The sequence below is a fragment of the Arachis stenosperma genome, chromosome 6 (genome assembly GCF_014773155.1).
Source record: "Arachis stenosperma cultivar V10309 chromosome 6, arast.V10309.gnm1.PFL2, whole genome shotgun sequence".
NCBI lineage: Eukaryota > Viridiplantae > Streptophyta > Magnoliopsida > Fabales > Fabaceae > Arachis > Arachis stenosperma.
Genome location: NC_080382.1, coordinates 65628045 through 65639374, shown reverse-complemented (window position 1 = coordinate 65639374; position 11330 = coordinate 65628045). Strand labels below are relative to the sequence as shown.

At 38.4% G+C, this 11330-nt stretch overlaps 1 non-coding gene across 1 annotated transcript; it reads left to right on the top strand.

Annotated features, from left to right (window-relative positions):
* Positions 1-6359: 6359 nt before the first annotated feature.
* LOC130937614 (small nucleolar RNA R71) lies at positions 6360-6463 on the top strand. Its single transcript, XR_009068825.1, has one exon. It is a non-coding gene; the product is annotated as a small nucleolar RNA R71 (small nucleolar RNA).
* Positions 6464-11330: the final 4867 nt, after the last annotated feature.

Here is an 11330-nt window from a genome sequence, read left to right as displayed (position 1 = left end):
CTTTACAATACTCTTCAAACGGACCCCTGTATTCACCACTATTATCTACTCGAACACATTTTAATTTTCTTCCTGTTTCTCTTTTAACACTTGCATGAAAGTGTTTGAAGATACCGAGCACCTGGTCTTTAGATTTCAAAACAAAAGCCCATACTTTTCGAAAATAATCATCAATAAAAGTAACAAAATATGATGCACCACCTAGTGTCTTAGCATCCATAGTGCAAACATCAGTGTGAACTAAATCTAGAACATGTGATCTCCTATGAGGTCCAGAATTATGAAATGATACTCTAACATGCTTTCCAACAAAACAATGAGTGCAAGTATTTAAAGTTGTATCTTTCACTAGAAGTGAGTGCTTCTTGGCCAAGACACTTAGTCCTTTCTCGCTCAAGTGACCAAGACGTATGTGCCACAAATCAGAAGAGAAATCATCAGCTACATTCACATCTTCTTTGCACAACTTTGCTTGCAACCGGTAGAGAATAGTGAGACTATTGTCTTCTCTAGTAACAATGAGATCTCCTTTGGTAATCTTGCATTTTCCACTACCAAAGAAAGTGCAATACCCTTCTTGATTCAATGCCTTCACTAAAATGAGATTGAATCGCATATCTGGTGTATGCTTAACATTCTTCAACTGCAAATTGCATCCCTTGTTAGTTTCAAGTCACATATCACCCATACTAATGATATCACACACTTCTTTATCTCCCAATTTGATCTTGCCAAAATTTCAGCAATATAGGAAGTGAAAAATTCACGTTTCGAAGTGACATGACATGAGGCACCAGAGTCCATAATCTAAGTGGAATCATCACAGACAAGATTCACATAATTTTTATCATATGTGATAAGAACATCTTTGTAAATAATAGCAGCAGTTTCTTTATCACTATCTTTACCTTTGTCTTCATTTTTTCCCCTTGATTGTTCTATTTTCAAGAACATAAAATACCTCTTACTATTCCCCGGGTTGCCACAATGGTGACAAATGAATTCCTTTCTTGGCTTGTACTTTCCTCTTGACTTGCTTTGACTCTCTGACTTGTCAGAACTGTGAGGTTTTCTACTTTGACTTCTCCCCCGTGAATCTGAAACAAGTGCTTCTGACTGAGAAGAGGCATTAGTCAAACCTCGCTCTTTTCTTCTGGCTTCTTCATTTAGCATGCTCTCTTTAACTATTGCTAACGTTAACTTCTTATTTGGAGTTGAGTTAGTCAGTGTCACAACTAGAACTTCTCAACTATCAGGCAAAGAACTTAACAACAATAAGGCTTGCAACTCATCATTCAAAGTGATTTCATTATTTGCCAGTTGGTTCACTGTCTCTTGAAAAATGCTCAAGTGCTCCGACATTGATTTACCTTCAATATACTTCATATTGACAAGCTTTCTAATCAAGAATGCTTTGTTTTGCACATTCTTCCTCTCATATAACTCCTTCAATTTGTTCCACATCTTCTCGGCATTCATTTCGGTATCAACATGTGGATACACGCTAAGATCAAGCCATTGCCTAATCAAAGCAACTGGCTTCCGATTCAGATTCTTCCATTCAGGATCGAATTTGGTACGTTTGGATTTATCCCCCTCCACAGGATCATACAATCCCTGCTATACAACATATCTTTCATGAGGGTCTTTCAAATTGAAAAATTTTGGGAATTCAATTTGACCATATTTGGTCCATGAGTATTTTCCTCTATTTAATCAGCACACAGATAAACAACCAATCTATGATACCACTTTGTTGGAAAAACTCAACACAGATTTAAAACAAGAACCTGTCTAACAGCGGAAGCACCAGAAATAATATTCCCACAACCTGTGCGATTAAATAGACAATACCAAAGATATTCCAAGTAGCAAATATAATGGCAGAAATTAAATAATCAGACACCAAAATTTTAACATGGAAAAACCCCCCAAAAGAGGGATAAAAAACTCACGAAACCTATTCCAGTGAAATCTTCCACTATCAAAATAATGGGTACACAATCAATCTTCCTAGTGACACTAGAAAATCTCAACAATCAACAAAATACATCACAAAAACTGGTGGAATCAACATAAACCCTCCACAAAGTGGGTATCTCAAATTAGGCAAAAGAGAAGGCAATACAACTAGCAAGTTATATCCTAATGTTCATCTCTACACCAGGAATAACATACTAAAATTTCATAAGAAATTAAGCGAATTTATCAGGTCAATGTGATCAAAATAGTAATGCTCTTTTCTCCCAATTTTCTTCTTCTCTCGACGTTGAAGAACTCTCTCTTCCCTCTATTTTTTTAATATGTGGGCCCCACTTAGTTAGGGACCACCAACAAAAGTTTAGTTTTAAGGATAAAAAAATATTATTTTAAGGGTATGTTTGGTCAAGGTAACAATGTAAAAAAAAATGTTGTATGATGATATCCATGCATTTGTTATACACTAACCTCTTTTATAAAAAAAATATCAATTACCAGAACAAAGAAATATAGGAATGACTGTAATAATAAAATTTCTATTGACACATTTTTTCCAACTCTAACTCTATTGATATTTGAAATATGTTTAACTTTGACTAAAATTAAGGAGAGTAGAAAAAGGATTTTATGAAATAGACCACTCCTTAGTATTAAGTAATGATTTTTTGAGATTGTTGCAATCATTAAAGAAGTCGACTTCGTGCAAATCATCTTTAGCAATGATTTCTGATAACAGCATCATTGTCATGTTTAGTGTCCTAAATGTATTTTTAAATATAAATTTTATTATTGTTGAATAATGAGTATATTTCAAGTGATATGGCAAAAATATACCTTTGACATCGATCAAATACAGTGGTTTTGCCAAAGAGCACAATCACACTTTAAACTAAGGCTTCCCTCCATTCACTTGAGTGAGGTAAAATTAAAAGATATCAGACTCTCAAGACTTAGGTTTGATGAAATCAGAATTGAAATAGAGACAGAATAGAGAAATCAGAGAGAATCTAAATTATGCTAGAAAAGGAGAATGAGAGAATGATTTTGCGATAAAAGTTCAAATTACATTATATATGAGATCACTGATAAGTGGCTTGGACTGTAAGCTATCACTCTCTCTAACTAACTTTATTACACCTCATGCATTATAACTAATTGTAACCCATCTTAACCATAGTGCGCCAGTTTTTAGGGCTTGGGTTCACACTTGTATCATGATTTTTGGTGACCTAAGTATTGGCAAAGAATTCTTGCACCATTAGTGTTCTGACCTCTGAAACAGGATTGGTCAGAATTTCCCAATCCCTTCTCCAGATCTTTTGTTGGATCTCCAGATATTCCCCTTTTTTAAGTTTGAAGGGGACCTTAGGAATCACTTTTTTGTTCCTTACCACATCATAGAAGTAGTGCACCTCAGGAATCCTTTCTCTTCCTTAAAGATTTGCCAGCTTTTGGTGCCTTACTTAGGAATGGTAGAAGTCAAAAAGTGAAACTTTTGCAATACCAAACTTAAGGAATTTTGCTCGTCCTTGAGCAAATATGAACAAAAGAAAATAAAAGGGTATAAGAGAGAAGGGAATTGAGGAGATAAAGAGGGAAGAAGGCTTCGGCCAAGTGGGGGAATGCAGAAGAAGAAGGGTGCGGAAAGTGTATAGGGTTAGTGGAAGAGAGTGTTTAAGAGGTGTGTGTATGAAGGGTTGTATGAGGGGGTATATATAGGGTGGGGATAGGGTAGGTTTCGATTATGAGGGGGGGAAGAATAGATGGGAAAATTTTGAATTTAAAGTGGGTGGGTTGGTGGGAAATTAAAGTGATGGGATGTATGATAGGATTGGAGAAGAGTGTATATGGGAAAGAGGAAAAGTAGGGTGTTGGTTTCAAGGTTTAGAAAGTATGAGAGAGAAGAGAAAGGTGGGGGTAAGTGGAGATTCTATGGGACCCACTAGTTGAGAAGCTTCCAAACTCAAGCAGCCTGCCCCTTACCTGGCGTTCAATGCTAGGAATGGGCGTCAAAATGCAGGCTTGGCTGCTATTTCAAGGGTGTTGAACGCCCAAGATTTCTCCCTGACTAGCATTCAACGCCAGTGTGTCCTCTCCATGGGGCGTTGAGCGCCCAAGCTGGTCCTTCTCTGGCGTTCAACGCCTGTTTCTTACTCCCTTAGAGGCGTTGAATGCCCAGGCTGATCCCTGTCTGGCGTTCAATGCCAGCTATTCCTCCTCTTTGGCCATTGAACGCCTAGAGGGGATTAGGGAGAGGGTCTTCTCAACTCCTTAATGGGAGTTTAACGCCCAACTTCCTGCTTGTTTGGCATTCAATGCCAGCAAGGGGCTTTTCCCAAGGTGTCCTATTTTCAGTTCTACATGTCTCTGTTTCTGTCCTAAGTGCTGCACATGATCATAAATATCAAGAGGCAAAGGAAAAACTATAATATAAAAATGAAATCAAATGAGAAGAAAGAAAATAATAGTACTCTACTTATGGTTGGGTTGCCTCCCAACAAGCACTTTTTTACTGTCATTAGTTTGACTGACAGCTCCATTACAGAGGTAGATATGGGCTCATATCTTTACCCCTCACAGTGAACTTTCTTCCTGTGCTCTCATGAATGAGGTCCACATACTCTAGAGACAGGATTCTACTCACTGTGTGTGGAATGACCGGACTCTTGGTGAAAACAACTCTCATGCTGTGTGAGAGGTCTTCAATGGGAATCTTCCTATTCCTCTAGCCTTTAGGTACCTTCTTCTTAGTACCTCCCTTCCCAGTGCTTGATGATGGTTGTCCAACACCAAACTTAGAGTTGGTGTTTGGAGGCTCTATAAAGCTCTGTACTGAGAGGGAAGGCTGAAACACTATGTGTTGCACAATGGTACTGCCCTTGTTAGAGGGAGATTGAGGGTTGGGGAACTTGAACAAAATACAATCCTCAGGTAGTCTCAGGACTAGCTCTCTTCTTTCCACATCAATTATGGCCTTAGCAGTGGCTAGGAAAGGCCTTCCAACGATGATGGATTCATCTCTATCCTCCCCATTGTCTATATTTACAAAATTAGCAGGGATGTAAAGGTCTTCAACCTTCACTAGGACATCTTCTACCATGCCATATGCCCTTTTCAGGGACTTGTCTACCATCTCCAATGAGATCTTGGCACGCTGCACCTCTAGAATTCCTAGTCTTTTCATTAAAAATAAAGGCATTAGATTGATGCTTGAGCCAAGGTCACATAGTGCCTTCTCAAAGGTGATGGTCCCTATGGTACAGGAAATCAAGAAGCTTTCAGGATCTGTCAGCTTTTGAGGGAGCTTCTTTTGGACCAAGGCACTGCGCTCCTTAGCCAGTACCACAGGCTCATCTTCCTCCTCCAATGCCTTTGTATGAAAAGAGTTGGCCTTTAGCTTCCTGAGGATTGCCAGGAATCGAGCAATTTGATCTTCCTTGGACTCCTCATCTTCTTCAGAAGAGGTGTATTCTTCAGGTTCCTCTCCCAGCAAAGGGGCGTGCAGGGTGACATTATCAGGATCCTTATGAGCTCTGATTTTCTTGAGCTCTTCAATAGTAGGCTCCTCTTTGGGTTCGGTCAAAACCTCCACCATGAGGGCCTTGCACTCTTCTCTTGGATTTACCTTTGTATTGCTTGGAAGAGTGTTGGAAGGGATCTTTGGGATCCTCTTGCTCAGTTGACCAACCTGTATCTCTAAGTTTTGAATGAAAGACCTAGTTTCAGCCATAAAACTATGAGTGGTCTTGGAGAGGTTAGAGATTATAATAGCCAGATCAGAGAGGCTCTGTGCGGGGGTCTCTATCTGTTACTGAAAGGGTTGGAATGGTCTATTGATGAACTTGTTCTGGTTCATTCTACCATGATTAGTATTGAAGCCTTGTTGAGGCTTCTGTTGATCTTTCCATCCAAAATTAGGGTGATTCCTCCATCCATGATTGAAAGTATTCGAATAAGAATTATTATTGGAGTTTCTGGAGGAGTTTCCCATATAGTTCACCTCCTCCATTGTGGTCTAGGTGTTGTCACTAGCGTCTAATTCATACGCTGTTTCTGGACAATAAGCATCTGGAGCTCTGTGTCCCACTCAAGTGTTGAGAGATCATATTGATCTGTTGAGATATGAGCTTATTTTGAGCCTAGATGGCATCTAATATGTCCACGTCTAAGACACCTCTCTTCTGAGCTACCCATTGTTCACAGTGTTCCTCTCAGAAGTGTACATATACTAGTTGTTGGCAACCATATCAATAAGCTCCTACGCCTCTTCAAGCGTCTTCTTGAAGTGGAGGGATCCACCTGCAGAGTGGTCTAATGACATCTTGGATGCCTTAGATAGGCTGTCATAGAAGATGTCTAGCATGGTCCAATCTAAAATCATGCCAGGAGGACATCTCCTGATTAGTTGCTTGTATCTTTTTCAAGCTTCATAGAGGGATTCACCCTCTTTCTGTCTGAAGGTTTGTACTTCCACTCTGAGCTTGCTCAGCTTCTGAGGTGGAAAAAATTTGGTCAAGAATCCATTGACTACCTTCTCCCATGTATCTAGCCTTTCTTTAGGATGAGAATACAGCTATAGCCTTGCTTTGTCTCTTACAGCAAATGGAAAGAGCATGAGCTTGTAGACTTTTGGAGTTACTCCATTAGTCTTGACAGTGTCACATATCTGTAGGAAGTCAGATATGAATTTTTTTGGATCTTCCTGTGGAAATCCATGAAATTGGCAATTCTGTTGTACTAGAGTGACCAATTGAGGTTTCAACTCAAAGTTGTTTGCACCAATGGCAGGAATGGAGATGCTGCACCCATAGAAATCAAAATTGGGTGCAGTGTAAGGTCCTAGGACCTTTCTTGTGTCACCCTCATTATCTGGGTTAGCTGCCATTGTTGTATCTTCAGCTTCTTGTTCTAGAGCTCCGACAAGATTCCTTATGGCTCTGCTAGCCTGAGCTTGTTGCAGACGCCTTCTTAGAGTCCTTTCAGGTTCATGATCCGGATCAAAGAGAGGTTCTTTATTCCTACTCCTGTTCATAAACAAGAAGAAAGAAACCAAGAAGAGAAAGAGAAAGGAGTCTCTATGTCAGAGTATAGAGGTCCTTGTGAGAGAGTTAGAAAAAGAGAAAAGAAAAGAAAGATGTCTCTTAATTTAAAATGAATTTTCGAAAATATAGAGGGGAAAGAAAAATAGAATATTTTTAAAAATAATAATACTCTACATCCATGTAAAAAATGCATCCATGTTATCCAAGTAATATTGGTTAAACGCGCTCCCCTCTTCCCCTCACTCGTTTGTCGTACCCGCGCTACATATAACGTGTTGCAACCTAAAGGTTTTCTCAATGTAAATGATGAGCGGATAATTTATACGCTTTTTGGCATTGTTTTTAGGTAGTTTTTAGTAAGTTCAAGCTACTTTTAGGGATGTTTTCCTTAGTTTTTATGTTAAATTCATATTTCTGGACTTTACTATGAGTTTGTGTGTTTTTCTGTGATTTCAGGTAAATTCTGGCTGAAATTGAGGGATTTGAGCAAAACTCTGAAAAAGGCTGACAAAAGGACTGCTGATGCTGTTGGATTCTGACCTCCCTGCACTCGAAATGGATTTTCTGGAGCTACAGAACTCCAATTGGCGCGCTCTCAACGGCGTTGGAAAGTAGACATCCAGGGCTTTCCTGCAATATATAATAGTTCATACTTTATTCGAAGAATGACGACGTAACTTGGTGTTGAACGCCAAGTACATGCTGCTGTCTGGAGTTAAACGCCAGAAAAACGTCATGATCCGGAGTTGAACGCCCAAAACACGTCATAACTTGAAGTTCAACTCCAAGAGAAGCCTCAGCTCGTGGATAGATCAAGCTCAGCCCAAGCACACACCAAGTGGGTCCCGGAAGTGGATTTATGCATCAATTACTTACTCATGTAAACCCTAGTAGCTAGTCTAGTATATATAGGATATTTATCTATTGTATTAGACATCTTTTGACAGTTTAATCTCTTTGAATATTCGGTCACTTGATCATGGAGAGGGCTGGCCATTCGGCCATGCCTAAACCTCTTTCACTTATGTATTTTCAACGGTGGAGTTTCTGCACACCATAGATTAAGGGTGTGGAGCTCTGCTGTACCTCAAGTATTAATGAAGTTCTATTTTCTTTTGTTCAATTCCTCTTTTATTCTTATTCCAAGATATTCATTCGTACCCAAGAACATGATGAATGTGATGAGTTAGATAACCCTCATTATCATTCTCACTTATGAACGCACGTGATTGACAACCACTTCCGTTCTACATGCAACAGAGCTTGAATGTGTATCTCTTAGATTCCCTAACAGAATCTTCGTGGTATAAGTTAGATAGATGGCGGCATTTATGAGGATCCAGAAAGTCTCACCTTGTCTGTGGTATTCCGAGTAGGATCCTGGGAATCCGGAAAGTCTAACCTTGTCTGTGGTATTCCGAGTAGGATTCCGGTAATGAATGACTGTGACGTGCTTCAAACCTGCAAGTGCTGGGCGTTAGTGACAGACGCAAAAGAATCAAGGGATTCTATTCCAGTAGGCGCGGGAACCAACCAGTGATTAGCCGTACTGTGACAGAGTGCGTGAGCATTAGTTTTCACTGCGAGGATGGGATGTAGCCATCAACCATGGGTGATGCCTCCAGACGATTAGCCGTGCGAGTGACAGCCGCATAGGATCATTTTCCCGAGAGGATTGAAAGTAGCCACCGCTGATGGTGAACCCCTATACACAGCTTGCCATGGAAAGGAGTAAGAAGGATTGAGTAGAAGCAGAGGGAAAGCAGGCGTCCTTGAGCCATGCAGCATCTCCATATGCTTATCTGAAATTCCCACCAATGAATCTGCATAAGTATTCTATCCCTTTTATTATTTCTATTTTATTATTAATGTTCAAACCCATAAATCAATATTTAATCTGCCTGACTGAGATTTGCAAGGTGACCATAGCTTGCTTCATACCAACAATCTCTGTGGGATCGACCCTTACTCACGTAAGGTTTATTACTTGGACGACCCAGTACACTTGCTGGTTAGTTGAACGGAGTTGTGAATTTAACCAAGAGACACAATAGTTTTTGTGTACATACCAAAGAGCCAATATTGATGATCACAATTTCGTCCACCAGTAAACCTTCAGATGCAACATAAACCTCCTCTTTTTCTATGCTCGCATTCTTCCTTATTGATCTGCATTGCCTTCGTCGTTCTTCTCTGGTCACGTTCATCGATCTTTTCGTTTTCTTCTTTTGATCTGGTTACGTTGCATTTATCTTCTTCCTATTCTTCTTCAATCTGTACTTTTGAATCAAAACAATGAATAACTCAACTTTAAATCAGTTAAATGAGAGCGATTTAGATTATTATTCTGAAAAGAATCAAATTGATGAAGTTTGGATTATTCAATTTTGAATCGAATTGAATGGAATGCAATTTCTAATTTGAATTGAATTGAATGGATGGTGTACTAAATTGAATAAAATTGAATTGATAATTTGTAAATTGTAGGCAGAGCTGTTTGAAGTTGATTTTATATAATGGATTATGTTTCTTTCACTCAGTACTATACAATTGTTTCACCATGAGTACTGCGTTCGGTTCATTATGTAGAAAGCTATTTGAATTTGATTTTATATAATAGATTATGTTTCGTTCACTCAGTACTATACAATTGTTTCACTATGAGTACGTGTTCGGTTCATTATGCAGAAAGCTATTCGAATTTAATTTTATATAATGGATTATGTTTCGTTCACTCAGTACTATACAATTATTTCACCATGAGTACTGTGTTCAGTTCATTATGTAGAAAGCTATTTGAATTCGATTTTATATAATGGATTTTGTTTCGTTCACTCAGTACTATATAATTGTTTAACCATGAGTACGTGTTCGGTTCATTATGCAGAAACATGTTCGAATTTAAATTTATATAATGGATAATATTCCATTCATTTAGTACTATACAAATATTTTACCATAATAACATGTTTAGTTTATTTTTATTCTGCACAATTCAAAACTCTTCCTCCTCACCTTCTACTGCTTCTTCACTAGAGAGAGAAGGAGGAAAAGACAAAAAAATATAGCATCAACAACAACAAAATAATAACAATGAGGAGAAAACATGTGAAGAAGAAGGAGCGCGAAAAAGAAGGAGGAGAAGAAGGAAGATGAACGCGAAGAAGAAGGCGAAGAAGACGCTATGTGCTTAAACAAGTGTGAGAAGAAGAAGAAGAAGAAGAAGAAGAAGAAGAAGAACTTGTTAGAATAACTTGTTAGAACCCTTGATGTACTCTCAAGCTATAGCTCAATACTATCCGAGTCAGGACTCGTAAAAAACACATGTAGAATAAGGGGTCATACTTTCGTTCCACCCCAAATTTATAAAGATGAAGAACGACAATACATCACAGAATATAATCAAACATTTATTACAGTAGAAAAGTAATTGTATTAATCCATAGAAATCTGCAGAGCTCCTAACCTTAACCTAGGAGGTTTACTTGCTCATACTGTACAAAAATAATGTGTATGGTTCAAATGTGGTGGCGAAGATCCTAAATAATGGTGATCTTCCCATATATATACTAATACTAAGCCTAAAAAGATATTAATAATAATTAGAAATTACAAGAATAAACTAAACTAGGCTAACGATGCGAAAATCCACTTTTGGACCCACTTAGTGAGTGTTTAGGTTGAGCTTGGCGTCCAAATTGAAGGAGTGGGCGTTGAACGCCCACTAGGGGGTAGATATGCTGCTTTCTTGCTCCCTTTGTGGCGTTGAACGCAAGAAATAGGGTAGTTTGGGCGTTCAACGGCCATTTTGGACCATCATTTTCAAAGAAAGGTATAGACTATTATATATTGCTAAAAAGCTCTGGAAGTTAGCTTTCCAACGCCATTGAGAACGCATTTTTTGGACCTCTGTAGCTTCATAAATGCACGTTTAAATGCATGGAGGTCAGAATCTGACAAAATTTGCTATGCTTTCTTTGCCTCTGAATCAGACTTTGCCAAACTCGCCAAATTCATCCAAAATTTACCTAAAATCATAGGAAAAACACAAAAGCTCAAAGTAGCATCCAAAAAGTAAATTTTGTAATAAAACCTACTAAAACATAATAAAACTTAACAAAATATACTGAAAATACTAAGAAAACAATGCCAAAAAGAGTATAAAATATCCGCTCATCACAAGGGCATCTAGTCCTATTGAAATCATTCATTAATACCAAACAATTAATCTATGGTCAATGAAACTAAATCAGAAACACACCTAATTCAAAATGCACAAGAAACTACAATACCTTAACGAGATTTTCT